Raw genomic sequence first — 27,059 nt, 5'->3', positions numbered from 1 at the left:
CTAAAAGTCTCCATGTATAATTTTATGGGATTCTGAATATGCAAATATAGTTACCTTTGCAATTTATCACAGTTATAACCAATTCTTTTTTGAAAGACCATCGTTTAATTCCGTTCTATGCACATAGGTGCTTTATGAGATAATTAGGCTGAGAGCTAATGATCACCTCACTTTTCAGGTATGAGTACAGGAGAATATCACCCCAGTCCAAAAGTAATTCTCTAATCATTACATTATATTAATAAATATAATTAAATTACATCTCTATCTTAGATGAATATTGCAGGTTGCAAGGAAGAATATGTGTCCCACAATGCAACCTAGTATTAAAATACCCGCATTCGGGTATTTTCACATAGGTTCTCTTTCCTATTCATCAGCATTACCCAAACATACATGGATAATATTTATATATATATTGAGGATAACAATTTATCCACCTAAACACTGTGATATCTTATTTTTGTCATTCGTTGTGCTAATATACAAGTCAACTCTGTTTAAGTAGCACTATCAATTGTCCTGAGCCATCTGAAATTAAAACAGCACGCTTTTTCTTCATTAAAGTTATAATTTCCATCTAGTTATCAATGTCAGTATAGCAGTTGATAATGAAAATATCTGTCTTTATGAGCACATTCAAAGGATGCAGGGGATAGTGGAAATGCCTGTTCTTTTTTTTGTATGTTTTTGTTATTGTTCTTTTTTTTTAGAAAAAATGAAATTACTGTTTATTAAAGATTTAGCAATGGAAAAAGAACATAAATGGGAGGGAGGGAGGGAGGGTGGAAGGAAGGAAGGAAGGAAGGAAGGAAGGAGGGTAGGTTGAGGTAATTCCCCATTAGGCGAATGAGTGCACACAGGGAGACATAGTGATAGTGGTTTTGAATAACACATGACCAGCACACAGATACACTGAATAGTAAAATGTACGTTTTTACTTCTAGTAAATGGTTAAGCAAAGTCCAACAAGCAGTCCAAGTCATACACGGTTAAAGCAGTCAGTTTTCAATCCAGGGATAATCCAAATAACAAAGTCCAGTATCATACACAGTTCAGTAACAGACTTACAGCAATCCAAGAAGAATGACGATCAGCAACAGTCAATAGGAAAAATGCAGGAACCAAAAATAGCGAACATCAGAACATCTTGCAACAAGGAAACCAGGTTTCTGGTTCCATCTTATGGCCGTTTGAGGAACCACACCCAATTACAATTACATCATTCCCTTAAAGAGACAGTATTAAATGTCTATCCTGGTTTATATATTTCCAACCCAATTGTTAGATAACTATCAATTCTTAACATTCTCCCCTTTGGGTAGGGCAATATATAACACAGTTTACAGTTTAAGTCCATAATCCTCACAGCAAGCCTTATGCTTTACAGAGCCTTGGGCTTTTGTAAAATGATCTGTAATGTTATTCTCTGACATGCAGTATTCCAGTTTAATCATTTTACTTTGCACACATTGTCTCACATTTCAATATCTTAGATCTGTGTGTTTTGATCTTGTCTTTACAGCAAGATTGGAAGCCATCTCTATTGCTAATTGATTGTCTTCATAAACAATAGAATCTGTTACATCAATTCCCATATCAATCAATAGTTGCTTATAACAAACTAAATCTGTAGATAATAGAGACAAATACAAGAATTCAGCCTCCATTGTTGATAAACTTAGATGTTTCTGTCGAATAGACCTCCATCCAATCAACACTTTTCCAAATAACACTGTAGTACCTGATGTTGATTTACGTGTATTTACATCATTCCCTTAAAGAGACAGTATTAAATGTCTATCCTGGTTTATATATTTCCAACCCAATTGTTAGGTGACTATAAATTCCTAACATGGAAGGAAGGAAAGATTTAAAGAAATGGCTTTTGATTTTCTTTACAAATATAAACAGATTTATTTAGCATTTCTCCGCCCTCTTTGATATTACATTACATATATCACTTCTTCCCATATCTCAATGCTTATCTTCCACAGATTCAAAATCTATTAACGTTTATGTGTAGTATCAGCAAAAATAAAGGTTTTTTTCCCCCCAGAACTTTCCTAAAACATATTTCTTAAATCTGATCAAACAGGTCTACTTTGTATTCTTTTCTTTGGCTCCTTCTTAATCTTTGCTTCATTAAGATGCTGTCATAAGATTTGATCTCCATCAAAATTTTATTTCTCCCATCTCAGGAGTTTCTTTATGGCTTTTAACAGCTCTCTTGTAAATCCAGTAATAAATCATTACCAGGTCATTTTTCATCTCTTGGCATATAGTTTGTATTTCCGCTTTTAATTTCATCTCTGTCTTATAGTCTACAACTTCTATTTCATTTCCAGTATTTCTGCATAGGTTGGAGTTTGTTTTTTCTCTTCAGTTCTATTAATCATTGAATTTTTTCAAATTGTTCACCACCACATCTTTCTTTTCTTTTTTCAGATCTCTTTAAAATTGTGTGTTTCCCAGAGCAGATATTGTTGCTGTCATTGTATCTACAAGCTTCTTTCCCATTGCTTCAAAAATCCTTTCAAATGTCATTTTTTCAAGTGTCACTACTGGTCATCGAATTCAAAAAATATGAAAGAGGTTTTTCTTTTTTTATTCGCAAGATCCTTCTTAGTTTCTCAAAAATTGCATGTCATTAATTCCCACTAAACATTATACGTTGGGTTATGAATGTTTCCAGAATGCTTCAGAAGAAATACTTCAGAACCTGCATGAACACAGTACTTCTATGCTGTTCATAAAAGCAGTAACATCCTTTCTCAAATGAACAACAGGGAAGTGCTGTCCTTACATGTACAGGTAATCCTTGCTTAGCAATCAAAATTGAGACTGGCAACTTGGGCTGTAAGCAGAAAACCACATGACCGCCACTGGGCTCACAATGGCTTTGTAATGGCTTTCAGTCATTAAACAAAATGACATGGGTGTTAAGTGAAAAATCACATGATTATGACTTACAATTTTACTTCGACTTTCCATTCTTGACTCTCGACAAATATATCTTTTATGTACACTGAGAGCATATGCACCAAGACAAATTCCTTGTGCATCCAATCACACTTGGCTAATAAATCATTCTATTCTATTCTATTCTATTCTATTCTATTCTATTCTATTCTATTCTATTCTATTCTATTCTATTCTTCTCTATTCTATTCTATTCATATTGTGCAGTATTAACTCTGCAAGCGAAAATGCATGCTGGTAGAAAAGTACCTGAATGGTGATCATATCATTGTGAGAGGCTGCTGTGGTAAATGAAAGGATTGGTTTTCAAAAATTATTTTTAGCACTGTACCTCTGCTTTTAGCACTTCAACTGTAAGCCGAGGTTGTTCTCGACTTATGCAACAATTGAGCCCAAAATTTCTGTTGCTAAATGAGAAATTTATCAATGAGCCTTTCCCTGTTTTACAACAGTTGTTAAATTAACTGAATCACTGCAATTCTTAAGTTAGTAACATGGTTGTTAAGTGAATCTGGCTTCCCTATTGACTTTGTTTGTCAGAAGGTCGCAAAAGGGGATCACATGACCCAGGATACTGCAATTGTCATAAATATGAGTAAGTTGCCAAACGTCTGAATTTTGATCACATGATCATGGGGATCCTGCAACAATTGTAATTGTGAAAAATGGTCATAAGTCACTTTTTTCAGTGCTGTTGTACCTTTGAACACTCACTAATATGAACTGTTTTAAGTTGAAGACTACCTGTGATAACTACTAACAGTTGCTCCATGAAGCAATCAGTAAGCAAGGACTACCTTTAAACCAAAGCATTTTTTCCTAATCATGATTGAAGCATATGCATCTTTCTAAAGCGCGGGCTAAGCTTCTTCATGAGATACTTCAGGAAGCCCGTCAACACTAATTATGAAGAAGTCACCCCATAGATTGACCTGCTTAGCTATAAAAACAAACTATTGTTGTAAAGAATGTATGGCTGACTTGTTGAACTGGAGCTCCATCAACTTTTAGAATTGGTCATGCATTACTCTTCTCTGATATAAACCAAGTTATCAGATTTGAAATTATAAAGTACACCAATTGTTAATATTGCATAGTATTCTGTGAAGATTTAGATTCTGTATATAAAGGCATATTGTTTAACCTGATTAGCAAAAAATGCAAGCTGACCTGAGGTGACAGTGTTTTAATCCTTTATTGGCAATCTTTATATTATGTAGTTGCACTACTACCATATGTTTCATTTGAAAGATTCTCATTTGATGTTCTAATACAGCCTCCTGGGATGGGGGTGTGAGACAATCCAAATTCTGAACAGTTATAGCATTTTTTTTTCAGCAAGGCTGTGTTTCATAGTTAATCTTTGAAACATTATATTTATGAACACAAAATCTATTCTTTAATATGTGCTATACTTTACATAAGTGAATCTCAACCTTTCTGTTTTTAATTTAAAATTACACATGGTGTCCGCACCCCGTTTTAGAAGAATATATATTTATTTTTGGAGTGGGTGAAATACTAATACTTTGAAAAAATGAACTGCTGTCCCCTTGTAATCTAATACTATTAATTTTTGCAATATATAATTTTGTTGAATCAAGCACATAAATCAGATAAATGAATTGAAATTGATACCAAATGAATGCATTTAATCAAAATAGGGACATCCTAACATGATCGTACTTGAGATATCATAGGTACAGGCACTAAAGCACTAGATACACTACTAATTATGCATTGGACTTCAACCATAACTAGCTAACTACTGGGCATCTTATGCGCTCAGTATTTCTTGACCTTCTAGAACCACTACTAAATCACTGGATATACTATTAATTATGCATTGGGCATTTAACCAGAACTAGTTATATACTGGGCACCTTAAGTACTCAGTATGTCTTGACCTTCTAGTATTTGATATAACAGTGATATTTTACAATATAATTCCAATGCCAAAAGATCAGTGTATATGGTTACCATAGAATCAAAATTTCAGACTGGGTGAGCTACATATAAAAATGAATAATATAAGGGAGAAAATTGAGATTATGTTATTATTTCTACAGATGCATACTGCTATCCTCTAAATAAATAATTTAGTGAGTCAGTGAGTATCTTATCTTTAATATGCTTATTTCTTTTTTCAGTTTTACAATGGGGGTTTAATGAAATACGTAGAGAAGTTAAAAGCCTAGAATAGCCTGCTCCAAATTTAGTTCAAATATGCTAGTAATTATTTGCATAAATCTCATAGCATTTTCAAAGAACTTTAGTTTTGGAGTTGCTTATTTTATGTTTGCAGTAAGTTTCTGTTCTATGGGTCCCTAGATAACAAGGGTTGCATATGTTTATGAATATTTTTCTCCACAGTCCATTCAGATTATTAATTCTCTAAATATGTTGTACAATGTTAAAAGATTAAATTTGAAGACTGAAATTAAGAATTGTATTCATGAAAACACACCTGTTTTGGGGGGTACTGTGAGGAGCAATATATTTACCTGAAATGAAAATGTTTCCCTATAACAGAAAGAATAGGTTATTTATACTGTCTATCAACAACAGTCTTGTAAAATGGACAGTCTATGTATTTAGCCAACTTAGTACTTTTAGCTCTATTTCAAACCAGTCCTGGTGAGGTTGACAACTGCATAAATAAATATGTGTGAGAGAGACACTTGAGGATATATAAGTGATTAGACATATCAGAAGATAATCTGCAAACAAGTGAAGGCATGAACCAGAACTAGATTAGTAATAGCTGAATTCATATATTTCAGTTAGAATTAATTGCCAGTAAGATAAACAATTTTTAAAATTGATTTCCTATGCCTCTATACATACTGAAATAATTTTGCCACATACCCACATGCTTTTCTCTTTCTTCATCCAGCAGAAGCAACCCTCAAGAAGTAGGATCAAGATGAGATTAAGGGAGTGGGGAGCTGCACTGGAAAGGAAAAGAAAGGGAAAAGAAAGAACAAAACTAGATGAGAGGAATGCACAGGAATAACTGAATGGAAAGGATGGAGGGGGAAAAAAAACCCTTGGTTGTCTTCTTGTCAGTGTTCCAAGTAACACACCCACTGAAAACAGAACTCCGAGGCAGGTAGATTCCTCAAAGAACATGTTCATTGGATGCATCATATCAGCACAGCCAATGAAAACTAACTCTAAATGTTTCTGTGGTTTTCCCCTAATTAAAAGAGTAAAACTCCCCCCATCCCAGGTGTCACCAGTCACATTGTCCAATGAATATAGCTGGCAGGCTTCTCTCCTCCTTCACCAGCCATCTGTTACAAAGACCTTGGTTCCCACAGGAAAACTTTTTATTTTGACTGTTACCTGGGCCACTCCCTTCCCTCTCTCAGGCTTTGTGGTAACCGAGGCAGCACAAGATGGCTTCAGCCAGATTCGCTTCAGAGTTGTCATTTATTTATTTAATTTATTTGATTTGTCAATCGCTTACAAGATAATAGGTAGAAGTATAAACATAATTATGAATACATGAAATGGATGCATATAAGAAAAATAAAAAGAAACAATAGGACAGGGATGGTAGGCACGTTGGTGCGCTTATGTACGCCCTCTACAGTCCTCTTAGGAAAGAGGTGAGGTCAATAATAGACAGTCTAAGGTTAAAGTTTTTGGGGTTTGGGGAAGAAACCACAGAGTCAGGTAGAGTATTCCAGACATTGACCACTCTGTTGCTGAAGTCGTATTTCCTGCAATCAAGTTTGGTGCGGTTTACCTTGAGTTTGTATCGATTGTGTGCTCTTGTATTGTGTGTTTTTTTGTGTGTGAAAATTTTATTTGGGTTTTCACAAAAACAAAATAGAAATAAAACATCTTTTTTGAAAATAGCATGGTCCCGGGTAGAACTTCTTTATACAGACACAAAACTCAATTTCATGCTCCTTTTTGTATTCTATTCCATATCTTATACTATTTTACATTTTCTATATAGTTTTTCCCCTCTTTTAATTTTCTCAATTTTATTTTGATTTTCTCATCTCGATTCAAATCAATATATTTATACTTTTGTCTGTTCTGTTTCAATTTCATATTATCCTTTCTCATTAAACAGATTTTCTCCTGTAGTTACTAATTGGAGTATGACACCTTTACATCTTTTAATTACATCCATTCAACTCTTATTTAAACTTCAATATATACCTTAAGTTTATGACCTTCAATAATACATAATACATAACTTCCAATCGAATTCTGCTTGGTACATTCTTATAATACACACTATATTCTTTTTTTAAAAAAGAAAGAAAGATTGTAAATATATGTAATTATAAACCCTCATTCCATTCCAGTTCAGTTCTATCATTAATAATCATTAAAATCTTAACATCTTTAACACTTCTTTTCAATTAAATATCATACTTCCTTAAAAACACATATAATCTCCATAATTAATTTTTCCCTTATTTCTCTTCACATGTTTTACAAATCATTAAATATACCTTTTGTTACATTTATTTATTGACAAGCCTTCCACTGAATTACGATAGCTATTTTATCAGACATTTTAATCATACATTGTTTCATATTTTCTAAAATTATTTCTGCTTCTAATATAACCATACTATCATGTACCTTTGCAGAATTCCCTTTTCCATTAAGTTTTCACCCATTATCTCTAAATAGGCCCTGTTTCTCTATATTTTGCTTCTGTCCTTTATAACTTCTTTTCCTTTCTTTCTTCCCTCTCATCTTCTCCCTCCCCTTTTTACCCCCTTATCTCTCTACTTCTAATTCTCTCTTCTGTATTTCCCTCTTCTGTTGCTTTCTGATTTTATACTTATTTTACACTCTATTTTTTTGGGAGTTGTTTTTCCCAATCTTAAACTTTCCATTCTCTTTCCCCCCTTACCTTTTTTTCCCCCATCTAAGATTACTTGTTCATTAAAGATGGCTTCTTCTTTGTCGCAATCTTCTTGTTCTGCAGGCATTTCTTGTTGTTTCTCATAATTCCAAATCTCCATTTCTAAAAACTGAAATATGAAGCCAAAAGAACCTCTCCCTTCTTGTGCATCTTCTTTGTACTTTTTAAGTTCTATTTTCAGTTCTTCTAAAAGTGGAGCCATTTTAAACAGTTTTAAACAACCACCCGATTGATTTTAGTTGTTCAAAACAATAATCAAGAATCCAGAAATCATCAAGTAATCCAGATAGTCCCGAGTTATATCTTCTTATTTCTTTTTCGACTTTCTCTTCCTGGGGTTTTTGTTGCGATATTTCAGTTAGACTGTTATCTTTTGGAAGTCTTGTTGAGATTTTGCTGTAAGTTCTTTTTTAATTCCAGGCAGTTTCCTCCCTTCCAGATCCTGTCCTTTTATTCTTTTTCTCTCCTTTCCTGTTTTCAAAAGCTTTTAATTATCCAGAAATCTTTATTATCCCTTTGACTTTTTATTTTCAGTATTAAATGCCTATTGATGTCAAAGTGGATTTTTTTCCCAATTTCTTGCCTAAGTCTCTTAGCTGTCAGTATAGGAAAAGGAGAAAACCAAATCTTTTCCCTTTTCTCTCTCCTTTGCAGCTTAAAAATCTCCTTAGGAAACAATGTTATTGTTTTTTACTAGTTTCAATTCCAGGGTACCTTATTTGTTGCTTTTGCTGTTTGACCCGGTCAACCAAAACTTTCTCTTCTCATCTTCCTCCTGCACATTCTTTTCCGGTCGAGTTCTTCTTTGTGGTGGCCATTTCTGACCACCGCTGCAACCGCCTTCAGGAAAGGGAGTAATGGCCAGCTGGGGAGGAGAGATGCGGCTCTCCTCAACCCTGAAGGCATTCTCCCCCCTCTTCACCACCTCTACGGGGTGGCTTGGCCCCGAAACTAGCTGGCTCAGGGCGCTCCAGTGGCGAACACGGATCGAAGCCTCGCAGAGACGAGGTTTCGGTCTGTCACCGAAGAAGCTCAAACCAGAAGCCCCATAGTTGCCTTTTTTGGAAGTTGTAATTGGGGATCACATTGTTATAATGATTTTTGTGTGGACGTATGTTGAGACAAAAGTCAATCATGTTGTGGTCACAGTTGGAAAAGGCTTCTTTAATTTGTATTCCATAAATTGAATTCAAACTATTGCAGAAGATGAGATTGAGGCAGTGGTTAAGTTTAGTATTGTTGGTTACTAGTTGTTCCAGTCCCAGATTTGTTACAGCATTGTAGAAGTTGTATGTATGGATTCAGTTATACATTTGTTTAGGGTCCAGTTAATATGAGATAGATTGAAGTCACCAAGAAAGATAAAAGCGTGTGGGCAGGATGTTCCCCATGTTAGTAGTGAATTTAGTTTGTTTACATGTTCGATGTCATAATCAGGGGCTCTGTAACATAGTAAGAATAGAAATGTGATATTTAAGGACAGTTCACAAACAATGGTCTCGGGAAGAGCAAGCTCCTGGGTAACTTGGATGTTTTTTAGATGCAGGGACTTTTTATAGAAGATAGCAACACCATCTCCTCTACGGATTTCACAATCTGTTCAGTAAGCATGATAGTCTCTTACTGTGGTAATGGAGTCAGGGAAAGATGCGTTGAGCCATGTTTCACAGACAAATACGATGTCAAATGTAGCCATATTTAATAAGAGGAGAAATTGAGGAATTTTATTCACAAGGCTTCTTGCATTGGGTAGCTTGCATTTAAGGCCAGTTGTAGTTGGAATTGAGGTAGTTCGGGGTGTGCGTGCCTAGTCTTGGGTGATGGTGGATTGGTTGAAGTAGGGTTGGATGCTGAGTTGTGGGTTGTGTGACTTATTTTGATACAGCAGCATAGTACATTGTAGTCAATGTACAGGTCCTTCTCTCCATTGTCTAGACCAGTGGTTCCCAAACTTTTTTGGTCCACTGCCCCCTTGGTGCTACAAACTCGGTGCCCCCCACCCAGGGGTGGGATTCAGATTTCTGTGGGTGTGGCCTAATTTGAGGGTGTGGTTTGCTGGTCACATGACTGAGTGGGCATGGCTTGCTGGTCATGCGACTGGGTGGGTGTGGCCAGGTGACTGGCAAACCAAATACAAGTGGTCCTCCCTTAATGACCGGTTGTTTAGCAAGTGTTCTAATTTATGACTGGCCTCCCCAGAGCTACTTGAACAGTTTTTGGAGTTTTGACAGCTTTAGATCAGGGGTCTAAATCCCACCCCTGCCTGTGTGTGTGAGAGAGGGAGAGAGAGAGGTTGGATCAGATCTCTCTCTCTCTCTCTCTCCCACCAATGCCAGAAAGCCACCATCAGTCAAAATTCATATTAGTGATCTCCAGGATTTAAAATTATGAGTTTGGTGGTCCCTTAGGTCCAAAAGTTTGGCGGCCCCTGATCCAAAGGGATGAGCCTGAGTGAGGGAAAAAGAGAGAGAAAAGAAAGAGAGAAAGAGAGGAAGAAAATAAAGAGAAAAGGGAAAGAAAGAAAGAAAAAGGGACAAAGAAAGAATGGGGGATGGAAGGAAGGGACAGAAAGAAAAAGAAATAAAGAAGGAGGGAGGGAGGGAGGGAGGAGAAAGATAATGAGATATCTATTCTAGTCCAATCACCTGCTCCAGCAGGGTTAGAAGGGTGTGTGTGTGTGTGTGTGTGTGTTGTAATTTACCAGTACATTTTGGTTTTGCCTTCTTCAAAATTGGCACTGTAATACATTGGGGAAGAGTAATTTTTAGAGTGGAGAACTGGTCCAATGGATCCTGTTTAAAGCCTCAACAAAATGTGAGAGCTTCCTGATAGTCTTGACCATGTTTTGTCCACAAAACCTTTAATAGAACCCAAAGATGTTTCAATGTGCTGGCAAAGATGTTTCAATGTGGAAAAGGGCCTCAGTCTAAACTAGGCCTCATTCAGTCTGATGCATCAGGTCTCTCTCTTTCTCTCTCTCTCTCTCCCTCCCTTCTTCCCTCCTCCCTCTCAGACTGCCTTTGCTCTACTTTCCCAATGTGCCTGCGGGGCCGGCGCTTCGAACATGGATGGATGGATGGATGGATGGATGGATGGATGGATGGATGGATGGATGGATAAAGAGAGAGACAGACAGGCAGGCAAGCAGGTAGGTAGGCAGGAAGGCAAGCAGGCAAACAGACAGACCTTTTGGATGGATGAACGGACGGACGGACAGACAGACAGAATGCGATAGCGGCAGTACTTTGGGAAAGTGGTGGCAGTGGCTTTTCCCAACGTGCTGCCGCATTCGAGGCACCGGTTCTGGAGCATTACTAGAGTCAATGGGTGAACCTGCAGGGCCATCACCTTGAATGCCCCCCTGTCGCCTCTTAGCATCTCCAAGGGGGCCGGCAGAGGGGGCTAAGAGGTGGCAGGGGGGCGTTCGAGGCGCTGGCTGGCCCTGCAATTTCACACATTGACTAGCACTGCTCCGGAGCCGGCGTCTCCAATGCGGAAGCAGTGGCAGGTTACATGCCACCGCGGCCGTGTTCGACACGCCACCCCCCTACCGCCTCTTAGCGCCCCTCTGCTGGCCCCCTTGGGGACTCTAAGAGTTGGCAGGGGGACAGTGCATTGAACACTGTCGCGGTAGCACATAACAAGCCACCGCTTCTGCATTGGAGGCGCCGGCTCCGGAGCGGTGCTACAGTCAATGGGTGAACCTGCAGGGCCAGCGCCTCGAATGCCCCCCTGCTGCCTCTTAGCGCCCCCCTGCCAGCCCCCTTGCTTCTTAGCATCCCCCCTAAGGCATTCCACTGCCCCCCAGGGGACGGTACCGCCCACTTTGGGAACCACTGGTCTAAATGTATGTGTATTGTCTAGATCTATGTGTTGAATAGGAACATTTGCCCTGAGACAAGATGGAGGAAAGGTCACTGCGATTACTTTTTCAAAGTCTAATAAAATGTGTTTAATATGCAAAGTTGTGGGTCTTAAGCTTCAAGACAGGCATTTATTGGGAATATCTACTTCTGTTTCAGTATTTAGACATTCTTTTCACTGAAACATTCTTGTAATTGAAGTAGCTCTTGAAAACTTCTATTGTCATTTTAATGATTTTTGTTGTTGTTTTTGTCATTAGTGTTACATTAATTAGGTTTTTTCTGTTCTTTCAAGTACCAAGTTTATATGAGCTCTAAGAGTCAGCAAGATATATACAGCTTGTTGAGAGCAACTCCTGGCTTTGAGTGTCACAGAAATAAACTGCCATTTAAAAATTTGGATAAAGCACTTAGTCCCCAACAATTGATTGTCATTTCTAATGCAAACAAGTGCATCTTAAGTTTATTTTCATTGCTGAAAAGAAACAGTCCAGGTCATAATTTGTTAGAACTTTTATTCAGAAACCAATTTGTATTTTAACAGTCTTTTCTCTATAATTTGCAGTTGTGTTTAGGTTAAAATGTTAAAGAATTACACAATTCTTTAACATTTTCAAGCAAAAATTATTCAATCAAGAGCCTAGAGAGAGAGAGAGAGAGAGAGAGAGAGAGAGACCAAGTTGTGGTCCACACCATATTTGGAATTCTTTGATAAAATATACAAGATATTTCTATAAAATATCCTGGAATCTCTGTCATAATAACACATATTGTTGTGATGTTCTATTAGTAATTTCTTTAAAAAGCTTCCTGAACCAGGATTGTGCAATATTACTTTTCCAATGTTACAACCAATACATAAGATATCCTGATAACAATCAAGATCTATTTCTTTTTCTGCAGTTATAACTTTTCCTAAAGTCGAGCTGATTCAATTTTGCTAGGATTGGCATTCTCCAGGTGCCTTTAATTAAACAATGTTATCTATTGAAACCACAGAAGTAATCTCCATAATACCACCTGACCTTTGGAACGAGGTTGCCCCTGAGATTTGGATGGCCCCCACTTTGCTATTGTTTAGAAGAACTGTGAAGATTAGGCCTTTGGCAAGGGAGAGGGGGAGAGGCCCCTCACTTCATGCCATCTGATCTTTGTGCTTATTTACCATCTTTTATCTTTCTTATTTTATTTTTTTTATGTTTGATTGTTGTGAGCCACCCAGAGTTGTTGAAAGATGGGCAACATACTATAACAAAAAGGGGATGTAGAATAGAAGAGAAAGAATTGGAGAAGATCACAAAATATCAAGATCTTAAAATTGAAATGAAAGATTATGGCATAAACTGGCTGTGATGGTTCTATTCAAAACTCTGGGTACCATACCCAAAAATCTTGTGTGGCACTTAGAAGCTCTGCACCCTGATAACATTTCCATCCATCAGTTACAAAAAGCTACACTACTTGGATCCATGTATATACTACACCAGTACATTACAACATCTTAGATTCTCAGAAAGAACTTTATGCATATGGAGACCAACACCAGCTAAATAACTTCCAGCTATGTCTTCAAATTGGAGTGTACATATAGTAATTATAATACTACCAGTAGCGGTAGTAGAAATAGTAATCAACTCCCAAAAAAGAAGATCAAGTTGAATGTAGTTTGGATTTATTATAAGAAGGCATTCAATTCCTTGGATAATTGTGCCTAGAAATAACAGGCATTAGTAAAAACATCAGAAACTTTGTGCAGTTATCAATGGCACAATGGATGACACAGTTGCTGGTCAATGGTGATAGATTAGAAGAGGCTAATATCAAGAGAAGTATCTTTCAAGAAGACTCACTGTCACCATTACTTGTTCTTGCATTGCTTCTTCTGTCAACAATACTGAAAAAGGTCAGGCCATAGATACCCCACCTCTTTACGTGACAATCTGAAGCTGTGGAAAAACAACATGTAGAATCACTACTCAATACTGTCGTAACTCAAGGACTACCTATATGCAACAAAGCTGCTTAAATTCCATTAATGTTCAAGATGATTTGTTGCCAATACAATCAATCCACTGCTCTATTCATGTTATAAACATTACAGAGTGGTAACTTTTATTGGGTGCCTTCAGCAGTAATCTGAACTGATGGAAAAGTAATCACCCCCTTCCCATGCACTGGTTGATTATTATTGAACTATTCAACTCTGGAAATTTAATATCCATTTGTCTTGATATTCCAGAAAAAGTGAGGTAAAAACCCTGACCAGATGTGCCTTTGGTATCTGCAAATAATAATGACTCACATCTTAACTGATAAGAAATTGCATAATAGCTCTTCAGAGGTAACTAAATAAAATCTACTTTTCATCCACAGGTTCTCCCATTCTTCAAGCATTACATTATATACAAAGTTTCTTGTCCACTGAATAATGTAATGTTTTACATATTCCTTTTCCAAATTCAAATTCAATAATAATTTATAGACCTCAGCAATAATATGTTCATCACTACTATGCAGTAAGACTTCTAGTTCATTTTCACAAAGTCTAAGCCATAACTCTTTTTGTCTGATTTAAATCTTTCTTTCAATTATAAATATGTAAACCAATGGCAGACACATCCTTCTGATTCTAACTCCTCTTTAGATTTGAGGATAGGATCACCAAAATTAAGAAAGATTATTTGACCATAAGTCTACCAGTCTGGCTTTGCCACCATTTCTTTTTTAAAAAAGCTTCCTGAGGGGAGACCGAAAGAGGCATCTTCACAGAAAACCTTGTTTTATACTTATTCCAAACTATTAGGATTAACTATTAACCGGGCCATCATGGCTCTCTAGATCACGGGTGTCAAACTCAATCATGTCACGTGATGTATTGCAATGCTTTTTGCCTTTGCGGAGCCTGGGTGGGCGTGGCCTGCATGTGTTGCATCCAGCCCGCAGGCCACCAGTTTGACATTTCTGCTTTAGGTCAAGTAGCCTCTTATTCTGAAGATTCACCCTCTCTTAACCAAACTAATCAACAAGTACCAAAATACAATTTCAAATATGATAAACCGAAACCTCTTTTTTCCTTAATATTTTGCAGTAGTTTATATTCAATTATTGGGGTTTTTTCCTTGCCATATAAACAGAGAAATATCCATCTGCCATTGTTTAAATGGAGTATCACTAACTGATGTTCCAAATAAATTGTGCTATTCAAGATCTGTGGTTTGTCTGATAAACCAATTCTTTCTAAAGTAAAATCGAACTAAACTTCATGAAGCTTATGTATTTTGAATTAGCATGGATCTTTTTTTCTAAAACTCTGTTGAAATAAAATACTATTGCAGAAGATAAACTTCTGACAATCATTTTTAACCAGCATTTTCATATTCCCAGTATTTTAACTATTGCTTGAGTTCTGTGGTTGCAGGTTTTTTTTTTGTTCTTTCCATTGGAGCTCATACTCCAATCTTCTTGAGAATTAGTTGGCAATATTCTAAATATGGCTCTTGACAGTGCTTTATACGTATTTTATCATTAGCTGCACATTCCAAGTTCAGACTCTAAATGAATTTGCTATGCATAAAGGTACATTTCTTGCCAATAGAAAATAAAATACCTTAATTAATAGCACTTTTTCAAAAAATAAGCTATAAAAACATACTCAGACTGATTGAATCCTCCCTTAAGGTTTTTTTTTATTTTGTTAAATTTTCCAAACTGACCTTTCACCTTTCTACAGATTATAGAAACCATAGGTGTAATTGCTTCTCTTTCCAATTGTTTTAAGGATCAAAATGCCTTGAATATCTATCTTTGTTATTCATTTCTACTCTTAATTACTTTCTGCGTAGATTTCTACTCTAACTACTATCTTCCTTTCATTAGCCCCTATTTAGGCAGTAGGAGCATGTGTGAGTTTTATATGTAAGGAAGGGAACAGTCATTTTTCTCATTGCTTTTCATATGAAAAGACAGGCTGTCTGCTGAGGGCTTCCTCTCTTTGTAGCAAGTTTTCAGTTCATTGTGAACCTTGTATTCATTCATTTGTTCATTCATTCATTCATTCATTCATTCATTCATTTATTTATAGGGCCTCCTCAAATAGAGGAGTCTCCTCTTTCAGACTGCCATATCTACAAAAGGAGTATAGTGATCAAGGACAGAAAAACTGCATACTTGAGCGCCCTCTTCAAGTTTTCAACTTAAATATGCTTCAGACACTTAGTGATGTTTTTTTAGAAGAGTTATACTCTAGTTTATTGAAGACTATTCACTAAATCACACATTCTGACAACCATGTTTTTGTGCTAAAAATTGAAGGATGATAATCTGTATGTTAAAAGCTCAGAAGTTGGAATTTCAGAATTTGTGGATTGTTTTTTTCATTGTATCAAGCCATTGAAAATGTACTACTGACTATACAGGAATGCATTTTTTCTTCTTTTCACTTTTAAAAATATCATTCAAATGAAACATTGTCAAGTTAGAGAATCCAAATGTCCATCAAATACATTTAATGTGTGTAATATTTAATTACACACATTAAATGTATTTCCTTTTTTATTTCTTTAATTTATATATTACCAAAATCCTAGAAGGTGGCTAGCCTTTCATATTTGTGTTTTCAGGCTGAATGAAAAACAATATTATGAACAACTTGGACTATTTTACAGTGGTTCTTTCCACCTCAATTTCTTGCATGCATTGTGATATTAATGTTCGTTCTTTAGTTTACTTCATAAAAGATACTCACTGTTTAGCTCATTTGATTAATTCAAAGATGCTGTTAGAACAGGGCACAATTCAGCTTTGAAGGCAAAAAAATACATCAGAACATACAGGGGTACATATAAAGCAAGGGTATGTCAACTCATATAAAGCAAGGGTATATCAACCCAACCCTACTTTGGTCTAATTCTTGTGAACTAGGTCTTTGTCTTTCAAGGGAAAAGACAGATGCCCAGTGGGTTGAGATTGAACGAAGAGCTCACAACCTCCAACCAGAGGCCTGGGCTTCACCTTCTATACTTTTGCTGCTTGAATTCCATTTATCTACATTCTATACAGCCAGGGTTCTTATTTGCTGATGTGATGCAATAATCAAGTCTCTTTCCCCGCTCAATCTTAAGTCCTGGAGACTGGCAGAGATGACTGCTTAAAGTTGAATCCATAGGTAGGATTGGATGAGGGCTAGCATGGCAGCATAGCTTGATCAGGTAAGGAAGCAAGCATGCTAAAAAGTACTGAGGAAGAGTTATTTAATTATAGTTCCTCCACTGCTTATCCTTAGCAGACCCTCTGTTGCAGGGGACTAAAAGGGGAAGATGAGAGAAAGTTTGTTGTGGTTAAGGGGGTGGCCTAGAAAACCAGGAGACTTTGATTTCTAGTTCCACCTTTGTTATGAAAAATGGCTGGGTGACTTTGCGCCAGTCACTCTCTCTCAACCCAACCCATCTGACAGGGTTGTTGTGAAGAAAATAAAAGGAGGAAAGGAGTATTAAGTATGTTTGTCACCTTGAGTTAATTATCAAAATAATTTTATATATTTATTTTTTATTAAATTTATACACTACCCATCTCATTATTGTAGTGGCTCTGGGCAATTTACAGAATGATAAAAAGATAAAAAAAAGATCGCACAAAACAATTAAAATTAAGAAGATTAAATAAGACTCTCAAAACTAGGAGAACAGGCAACAAGGTGGTGGAGATCTTTTCTCTACCCAGTCAGCTACTCTCAGCATAAAGTGCCTCTGTCAGTCCCTCAGCCAACTAGCAGAGCCTGGGTTTAACACTCTTCCAAAAGGCCAGGAGTATGGGGGCCAACCTCCTCTCTACCAGAAGAATATTCCAAAGATCAAGGAACATAACAGAAAAGGCTCTTCCTGGATCCCACCAGCAGTAAAGATGGGATTTAAAAAAAAATCTAATAAATAAATTCCCCACCAACCTCCTGCCATTCTCTGATTGCCTGTCTGCAGAATAAGAGTGCGACTTGTTCTACAGCGCTTTCAGCTTCCCTTTAATCCTACTTTCCCTAAAACAGAGCTCAAGGCACTACTTGGGCACCAAAACAACTGAGAAACAGAACAGCCAAAGGTTAAATCTGTTCCTTGGCACTTTACGATTCAGTTTCCCAATTCTAAATAGAAGAAAGGAATAGAATTAGGAAAACAGTTGTTATCTAATGCAGGTAGCCCTTGACTTACAACAGTTCATTTAGTGACCATTCAAAGTTATAACAGCACTGAAAAAAGTGACATGATGATTTTTCACACTTACAACCTGCACAGCATCCCCATGGTCATGTGATTTACATGTAAATGCTTGACAACTGGTTATGACATTTGCAGTGTTCCAGGGTCATGTGATCACCTTTTTTGACTTTGACAAGCAGAGTCAATGGGAAAGCCAGCTTCACTTAACAACCTGTTACTAATTTAACAACTGCAGTGATTCACTTAACAAATGGGGCAAGAAAAGTTGTAAAATGGGGTAAAACTCACTTAACGAATTTCTCACTTACTGTAGCAACATAAATTCTGGAGTCAATTGTGGTCGTAGGTCAAGGACTACCTGTATAGACAATACCTCTTATCAGAGAACACTAGTCTGCAGCTTTTTAAAGCAGCTGCATCTTTTTCTGGAATCACTGCAGTCCTTTACAGTTGCCATATTATGCCAGGACAAAGTGCAGTTGGTTTAAAGAGTTTGCAGACATGTGCTCCATGCAAACCCATATGTGCTCTAAATCAGCGGTTCTTAACCTTTTTGAAAGAATCGCCCCCTTGAAACCATTGAGGAAGTTATCATCGCCCCCCTCCCCCAACATAACCTCTCAATCACAACACAGAGAAATAATTCTTCAATTTATGCAAACACATTTTTTCAAATTGTCATCAGGACATATCGATGCAAATAATTTATTTCCAGTCTTTTTCCATACCTCAACTGTGAAAAATTCTGATGCCACCCATCACTTTATTCCCAAACTTCATGATACGTGTATTTCATTATTATCTTATTTATTCAAGACACTTAAATGCAATGACCACTGAAAACAATATTCAATTGCAAGAAAATGAAATGCCCCCCCAAAACAGTAACATTTAATGATTTAATTACAAGTGAATTTTAAGATGCAAAAAGAAATATAGAAAGGGCATAAGAACAAATCTCAATGCAGGAAGTAAGAATTTCAAGACGAAAACTCTGAAACTAAATTAAGATTTGATGAAAATATATATTCAGGCACACTATAAAAATGGTTAAAAAGATACAAAGAAAAATTTTACAGAAGGAAAGCAACAAAAATCAGAACGACAATGGGTAGAGTGATAGAGGCTGCTACAGCGTGCATGAAGATGAGCGATGCATATTCACATATGTACAGCGTTCTGTACTGAAGCTAGCTGGAGGAACATTTTAAAACAGTTCAATCCACTAATAGTGAGCGATCTGATGTTTTTGTACAACAGATATACAGTGGTACACTGTACGAAAAAAGTCTCAAAAGTGTCCCCAAAACTTCTCGCTATATCACCCCCCTTCCATTCCTTCGCCCCCGCGTCTCCCCTTTTCATTCCATCACCCCCCTGAAAAACGAAATCGCCCCCTGGGGGGCAATATCGCCCAGGTCAAGAACCACTGCTCTAAATCACCTTATAGCCTTTAAATTTGAAGCATTATGCAACTTTTAATTTGTTATCTACATTTGTTTTAATGAATTAATAAATGTGTCTTGAGTCATCTTAATTTAAATGGATGCTTTTCAGAATAATTATGGATGAAATTTACAATTTGAAAACAATTTTAAATGTTAATGCATTACATTTGTTACCTTTGTGCAATAAGTAGAGGACTAAAAGGTTTCTTCATAAGCTGAGAGCAACCATGCTGTTTACAAACGCTAGACTTACAGTTAAAGAATATCCATGTTCTAAACAGCTGTGTTTGCATTCTTCTCTGAATTCCTCTAAAATATTTACCTTTAGACTGTACGTTACTGTATGTTTGATTTCCTGCCTTAGGTGAAGCGATAAGTCATTTAAAAATTAGTGACATATATTACAGGGTAATGAAAACAGAGATAACTGCACCATACCTGGAAAGAAGGAAAACTAAGGCAGGATATCAGCAGATAGCCAGAATCTGCAAAGACGAAGTCAGGGTAGCAAAGGCTCCGAATGAACAAAGACTTGCAACAAAAGTCAAAGATAATAAAAAAAGTTTCTTCCAAAATATAAATAACAAGAAAAAAATCAAGGAAACAGTCGGTCCACTAAAGAGAGAAGATGGCAAGGAAGTTAACAGGCAACAGAGAGAAAGCAGAACTGCTTAACTCATTCTTTGCATCGGTCTTCACGCAAAAAGAAACTATAGCTCAACCCACCAAAAACATAACTGTAAAAGACAGACCAGAAATAAAAGTTAAAATAAGCAAAAAAATAGCAAGAGAACACCTGTCTGATCTTGATGAAAACAAATCACTGGGGCCTGATGGATTACATCCCAGAGTTTTAAAGAAGCTGGCAAAGGTCATCTCAGAACCACTGCACCATATCTTTCAAAAATTCTGGAGCACCGGGGAACTACCAGAGGACTGGAAAAGAGCTGATGTGGTTCCCATCTTCAAAAAAGGAAAAAAGACAGACCCAGGAAACTATAGACCAATCAGTCTAACATCAATACCTGGGAAGATACTGGAAAAGATAATAAAAAAACAGATCTGCCAACATCTAGAAACAAGTAAAGTAATAACTAGCAGTCAGCACGGGTTTGTTAAGAACAGATCATGCCAAACCAGTCTTATTTCATTCTTCAACACAGTGACTAAATTAGTAGACCAGCAAAATACTGTGGACATAATATATTTAGATTTCAGCAAGGCATTCCACAAAGTAGACCACAACCTACTTTTTAGTAAGCTAGAAAAAAATGGAATAGATAGCCCCACCACTAGATGGACTTGCAACTGGCTGGCAAACCGTACTCAACGAGTAGTCTTTAATGGGTCTAAGTCAACATGGAGGGAAGTAAGCAGTGGGGTGCCACAAGGTTCCGTCTTAGGCCCAATACTCTTTAATATCTTCATTAATGACTTAGATGAGGGAATAGAAGGGGAACTTACCAAATTTGTAGATGATACTAAGCTGGCAGGAATAGCTAACACCCAAGAAGATAGGCTCAAGATCCAGATGGATCTTGACAGACTAGAACACTGGGCCATATCTAACAAAATGAAATTCAATATAGAGAAAAGTCCTACACTTAGGCAAGAAAAACCAAAAGTACACATATAGACTGGGTGAAACCAGGCTCAATAGCAGTAACTGTGAGAGGGATCTTGGAGTCTCAGTGGACAACCAGCTAAATATGAGCCAGCAGTGTGCAGCAGCAGCCAAAAAAGCTAATGCAATCCTAAATTGTATTAACAGAGGGATACAATCAAGATCAAGGGAAGTACTACTACCACTCTATAAAGCCTTAGTAAGACCACACCTAGAGTACTGCATCCAGTTTTGTTTACCACATTATAAAAAAGATGTTGAGACTCTAGAAAAAGTACAGAGAGGAGCAACCAGGATGATTAGGGGACTGGAGGCTAAAACATACAATAAACGGTTGCAGGAACTGGGCTTGGCTAGTCTAGTAAAGAGAAGGACCAGGGGAGACATGATAACGGTCTTCCAATATCTGAGGGGCTGCCACAGGGAGGAAGGGTCAAGCTATAGGCTAGACAAGGAATAATGGATGGGAACTGAACAAGGAGAAATTTAACCTGGAAATAAGGAGAAACTTTCTGACAGTAAGAACAATCAACCCATGGAACAGAAATTGCCCTCGGAAGTTGTGGGAGCACCATCACTTTCAAGAAGAGATTGGACTGCCATTTGTCAGAAATGGTGTAGGGTCTCCCGCTTGGGTGGTGGTGGGGTTGGACTAGATGACCTACAAGGTCCCTTCCAACTCTGATTATCTGTTATCTGTTGAACATGCTTGACAGGGTTATTTTTAATTTCTGGTGCAAAAGCATTTGAAGTATACTATGCCATTTATTGTATACCCCAAAGAAAAATCAGTTGTTCTACTCACCTCCACCCCCTCTTAAATATCTTTCACATTCAGGGAAGAAATTTTTCACATTGCTCAAACAGAGGCAAACCATATTTAAAGGGCCAGAAACTGTGAGAATCCATTTATGCCTCACTAAGGATGTCATCACTTTGAAATAGGCCATGTCAGGAAACAAGGACTTCTGCAACTCTATTTTTCCAGGATATTATAACAGAATCTTGAAGGCCTTGGAATTTCCTTCTTCCATCTCTTATTCTAAAGAGAAGCAAAATGGGATTATCTTAATTTCTTTCTTCTCCTTCCTGGGACAAAGTGTAGGTTTACTTAAGCATTCTTGCATTCTTTCTTAAAGATTTGCTCTGTACTGCTGTACAGAGTGAGAGGGATTTTTGCCTTGTTTTAATAAGTAATCATGGAAACTACCACTGTTAAAAATCAGTATTGTGAAATTCCAAAAAGATCTGGGTGTCCATATGCAAAGAGGGTATTGTCTATTCCTCTTGTGGAGTTTCATGATCAAAATCATTTTAAAGGTAGAATGCACATTGATATAAATTGACACTGCAATCTAAGATTTTGGGGAACTTAGACATTAGAAGAAATGTTCAGTTGTGAGGATGAAGATAATATGAATATATGTAAAATTACACTAGATCCAAAATAGCTATAGAAAAAGTATAAGAAAAGTGATGAGGGCAGTATTTGTGCTTTCATGTCAGACAAGTCCTTGCCATTTCCTTAACAAGATTTTTGGAAGTGGCATTATTCCAAAATCTTTATATTTATTTTACTTCAGTTTGGGTGGACCTTTTTTTCTGATGAAGGTTATATTGGCTAGAGCTGCAAGAAAGAGACTGATCCAAAGTAATCCAGCTGGCTTTATAGTAAGACGAGAATAGAACTCATGGGCTTCCAGATTTTAACTTAATTCTTTTTACAGGCTTTCTAAAGAAAAGGTAAGATAGAAAAAAGGTTAGTTAAAAAGACATTTTTTAAAAAAAAACATAAATGTCAGATGAATACCTTCTAGGAAAAGATGGTTACTACAGAATAGAAAAAGACATTTCAGAAAGTATGTTTTTAGGACATATATAATTTTGGCCATAGGAGTTATTTAAATTTTTGAAAATGAAATAAACATATAGGAATGTATAGCTCTTTGGAAATGCAGAAGAAAAATTTGATATTGTCTCCTGGGTAATTGGAATCCCATTGCTTTGGCTCTCACTCTGGCATGTAAACACCTGTCAGTTATGTACTTTTGAATTTGTGAGAGGTTTTTATGGTTATTATTTGTCTAGCTTGTTTTTTAAGTGTTAATTCTCAAATCATAAGCTCTTAGGCATGGGTTGTAAGATTCAAATTCAGAATTTACCTGAGCATTATAGACATCGCGTGATAGAAATTATAGTTATATATCTGATTTAATTTAAAATAGCTGCTAGAAAAGCTGCTAGAAAAAATGCCAATGAAAGTTATTGTAGTAGTCACATACTTTGGTAATGTGTTAACTAGCTATAGTACTCTGTACTCAAGCTGTTTTTTTTCCCCTGTTGGGGCTTTAAATGGCCAATTTAGATTTTCCCTTTGTGGGTTTACTCATGCAGCATTATTTGTAATTAGATTTGTAATGCCCAATTGTGCAGTCTCACTGAGAAGGACTGAGCATCTCTGAAACAGCGGTATGAGCAGCACTATTCCAAAATCTTTATATTTATTTCACTTCAGTTTGGGTGGACCTTTTTTTCTGATGAAGGTTATATTGCCACTATTTGGTACCCCATCTTATGCAACAATATATGAGCCCAACTCCAAATGGATGGGGATATCATTTTTTTCTCTGTCTGGCACATTTTTATCTCTCTTTTTCACTATCCCTTTTGTTATCTTCTGAAAGCTTTCATTGTCAGGCAATATCAGTGAAATGATTATAGCACTTGCGCATTCGTATTTCAAGGTAATATATTTTTATATCTGTAAAGCAATCATGTCCACTTATTTATTCACAATTTAATATTGTTTCATCATCTTATCTTGTACTTACATATATTTATTTTTGTTTATTTGATTCATGATTAAAGTTCAAAAAGATAATAATAATAAGGTATAGATCAAAAAAATTGCAACAATAAATTAGATATCAGAAGGATTAAATTTAGTTAGAAATATTAATATCACACTTTTAACACAAGGTGTAATTAATTATCCAAGCTTATGTGTAATTCATCTCCATTATCTTTTAACAACAATCATGATTGTGTAGCATTTAGCAACTTTCCTTGAGTTTTCAGTAGATTGATTCTGTAATAAAAAGTAGATAACCTTAATTTCAGGTGAATCCATACATTTATCAAGGAGAGGGAACATTAACAGAGTACCAAGTCTAGTTTATGGAGCAGCACAGCAAGACATGTGATGCTTTCTCGGTAGCCTCATTGAAGCATGGACTGTGCTCTAATGTTATTCAGTCTCCACACAGCACACATTCTAGAGTAAGTTGTAAAGTTGTGCTGATGTAAGTAGATGAGAGAGAATGGTAAAAAGATAATTGGACATGGGCAGTTATTATGTGACATTTGCTGTATACCCTTTTTGTAGATGTACATATTTATGTGCAATGTGTAATCAATGTACATATTTACCACAAAACCATGCCATAACTTTCATTCCCTTCAGTCATCAGTCAGCTTGGACAACTTTATGTAATGTTCATTTGTTTATCCAATTTGTATGGTTGCCCATCTCAACATGACTTTGGGCAGCAAATAAATTAAAAAGAAATTTTAAAAAGAAATAAAAACAAATCATAGTCAAATCAAAATGTGCACAGCAATCAAGGATTATGTTATGGATATGCCTTCAACTTTCTTTGAAACTTAACTAACACAGGGACAATTTCATCAGTGTACCTTTTTTAAGGTCTAAGCAACATGGCAATACAAAATCAGCCATTTCAACCTCATCAGCTGCATATGGACAGTATAGTAATAGGACTCTCTACTGCCAACCCAAAGGGCTGCAGATCAGTGTGAAAATGCTTCTCTTACTTGGTAACTGTGAAATTGTCACTATAGTTAGCAGCCATAAAGTCTTGATCAGAGACTATATTTCTGCTTGACAATGAGTCATACAGTAGATCGAACAACATGCCTATTTATATCTGGGGGGGGGGGGTCACAGCCGTGGGACATAAAGGAATATAGATGAAATTTTTCCTCCCCAAGTTTTCTTCAAGAGGATTGAAGGAATTAATTCATGTTGTGTAATAAAGTCTTAATTCTGAGAAGACAAACATTCTTAATTCATAAGAACGATTAAGTTCAACTTCTAATTAAAAATACTAATCTAGGCTCTTGCTTTTATTGAACATGGACGAATATTCAGTTGTAGCATTACAGTGGGAACACAACATGGCATTTCTAACATAATTCTTAAGAATTTAAAAGTACTTTTGCTAATTTGAAATTCTTATATATACACATCTGGGTCCCTGGATACTCATTGCACCAAGATGACATTTAGAGCTATAAGGATGTATGGAAGGATTTTAATAATGGCATGACACCATATTATTTTTATTATTGTTTCAACACAGCTGTCAGTGAGGGAAGGGCTATATGACATTAGGACAAGAACTAGACAGGGATCTAGTATGTTGGTAGCTCACCTGACGTCATAGATAAAAAGTACATAAGTATCATCTAAATGTACATCAGAATCAAATCATATGTTCTATTAAGCACACACTTCAAAAATGCTATTTTGATGTTCTTTTTAAAATCATATCAGCTATTTATGGAGGGCTTACTCAGATCATGGCATTCCTGAATGGCAATTGAATTCCCAATTTCCAGTAAACGGCTATTTTGATAAAAGGAGCAGTATTTGGGATGGAGTAGTTGGTGGGTTGAAGTGTGACTTCCAACATGGCATTACTACATTAAAAATATTACAGAGGTCTCAAGATTCCTGTTGTTGCTGTTGTTTTTGTTATTTGTTACCCAGAAAAATAGCTGAACCCTGCCTTCTAATAATCTTGCTTTTTCTGTGCATAATCAGGATATTAAAAAAGAAACAAATTTAAGACGATCATACGTATAAAATTAAGATAACATTTGAATGTATAACTTTATTGATTAATGTGTTAATGGATCACTTAAACTTTTGTTGGAAATTTTGGCTTCTGCTAGGAAGTATAAACTGAATATCACTCAGTGATAATTCTTGTAGAAAGCTGTATGCAGCTGTAGGCAAAATATATTGCCTTTAAATATTAAATCTTAAATACATTTAAGAAATTTAGTGAATATCACTGAGCATCTTGTATTGAACTGAACGAGTCAGTAGCAATAAGCACATTTTCTGGAAATACTTTTTGAAGTATGTAACTAATTAGTAAACTCTTTACTAGCCCTATGTGTTTATTTAGAAAACAGTTTAAAATTGAGTCAAGGCTACATATAGTTTATAATATTTCAAAATGTTTTCATAAACTTTTAAATTACAGTGCATTCCATTTTTATTAGCATTGTGCATATGAATGTTACTACACTATGTACAATAAACACAATGCTGGAGTGATTTATCACACTATGTTACCTCTCATGCCTAATATTTCCAGTGTTTATTACTATATCCAGCTAGATCCAAAAATTACTTTGGGGAATGAAAGAATCCCCTAACCTAGATAAATATTTTCTGCTGAGTTTAATTTGCTTCTTTAATAGCATTGGACAGACTGGTGTGAAAATAATGCAACAAATTATGTTGCCTAGATCTGCCCCAAATGCTTACAGAATATTGGATGGGATTCCAGTCAATTATTGCTGCAGAAATTAACCATACTGTCTTTCTTTAGTATTATTAAGAGTCTCCTTGAGCTGAGAGGTAAATCTCATTTGCCTATTAGTAGCAGAATTATTAAGTCTGTAGGATCCTTGGTTCCCTCTGAGCTTGTTTTCTTGCAGACATTTCATTACCAAAGTAGGTAACATCTATGCTAGAACCACCAAGACTACCCCCCACCAACAGTGACAGGGCAAGCTGCTAGTATATAAAATGAGAACAAACCTCACTCCATTCTAGCACTAACGATTCTTCCTAGTTTCTCTCTCTCAATCCAATTCACCTCACAGGATTGTTGCTGTAGGGAAAATAGGAGGAGGAAGGAATATTAGGTATGCTGCTCTGAAATACTTATAAAGTAATAAAGGCAAGATACAAATAATATATATATATATATATAT

The 27,059-nt window shown here is 36.3% G+C and overlaps 1 protein-coding gene across 2 annotated transcripts in view; it reads left to right on the top strand.

The window, feature by feature from the left end:
• KIF16B (kinesin family member 16B) overlaps window positions 1–27,059 on the top strand; it is a 146,126-nt gene that overhangs the window by 92,279 nt on the left and 26,788 nt on the right. The window lies entirely within an intron of this gene.

This window comes from Pseudonaja textilis, chromosome 1, assembly GCF_049901715.1.
Source record: "Pseudonaja textilis isolate UNSWEBS1 chromosome 1, rPseTex1.2, whole genome shotgun sequence".
Taxonomy (NCBI): Eukaryota; Metazoa; Chordata; class Lepidosauria; order Squamata; family Elapidae; genus Pseudonaja; species Pseudonaja textilis.
Note: the sequence above shows the minus strand (reverse complement) of the source record. Positions and strands in the feature narration are given on the sequence as shown.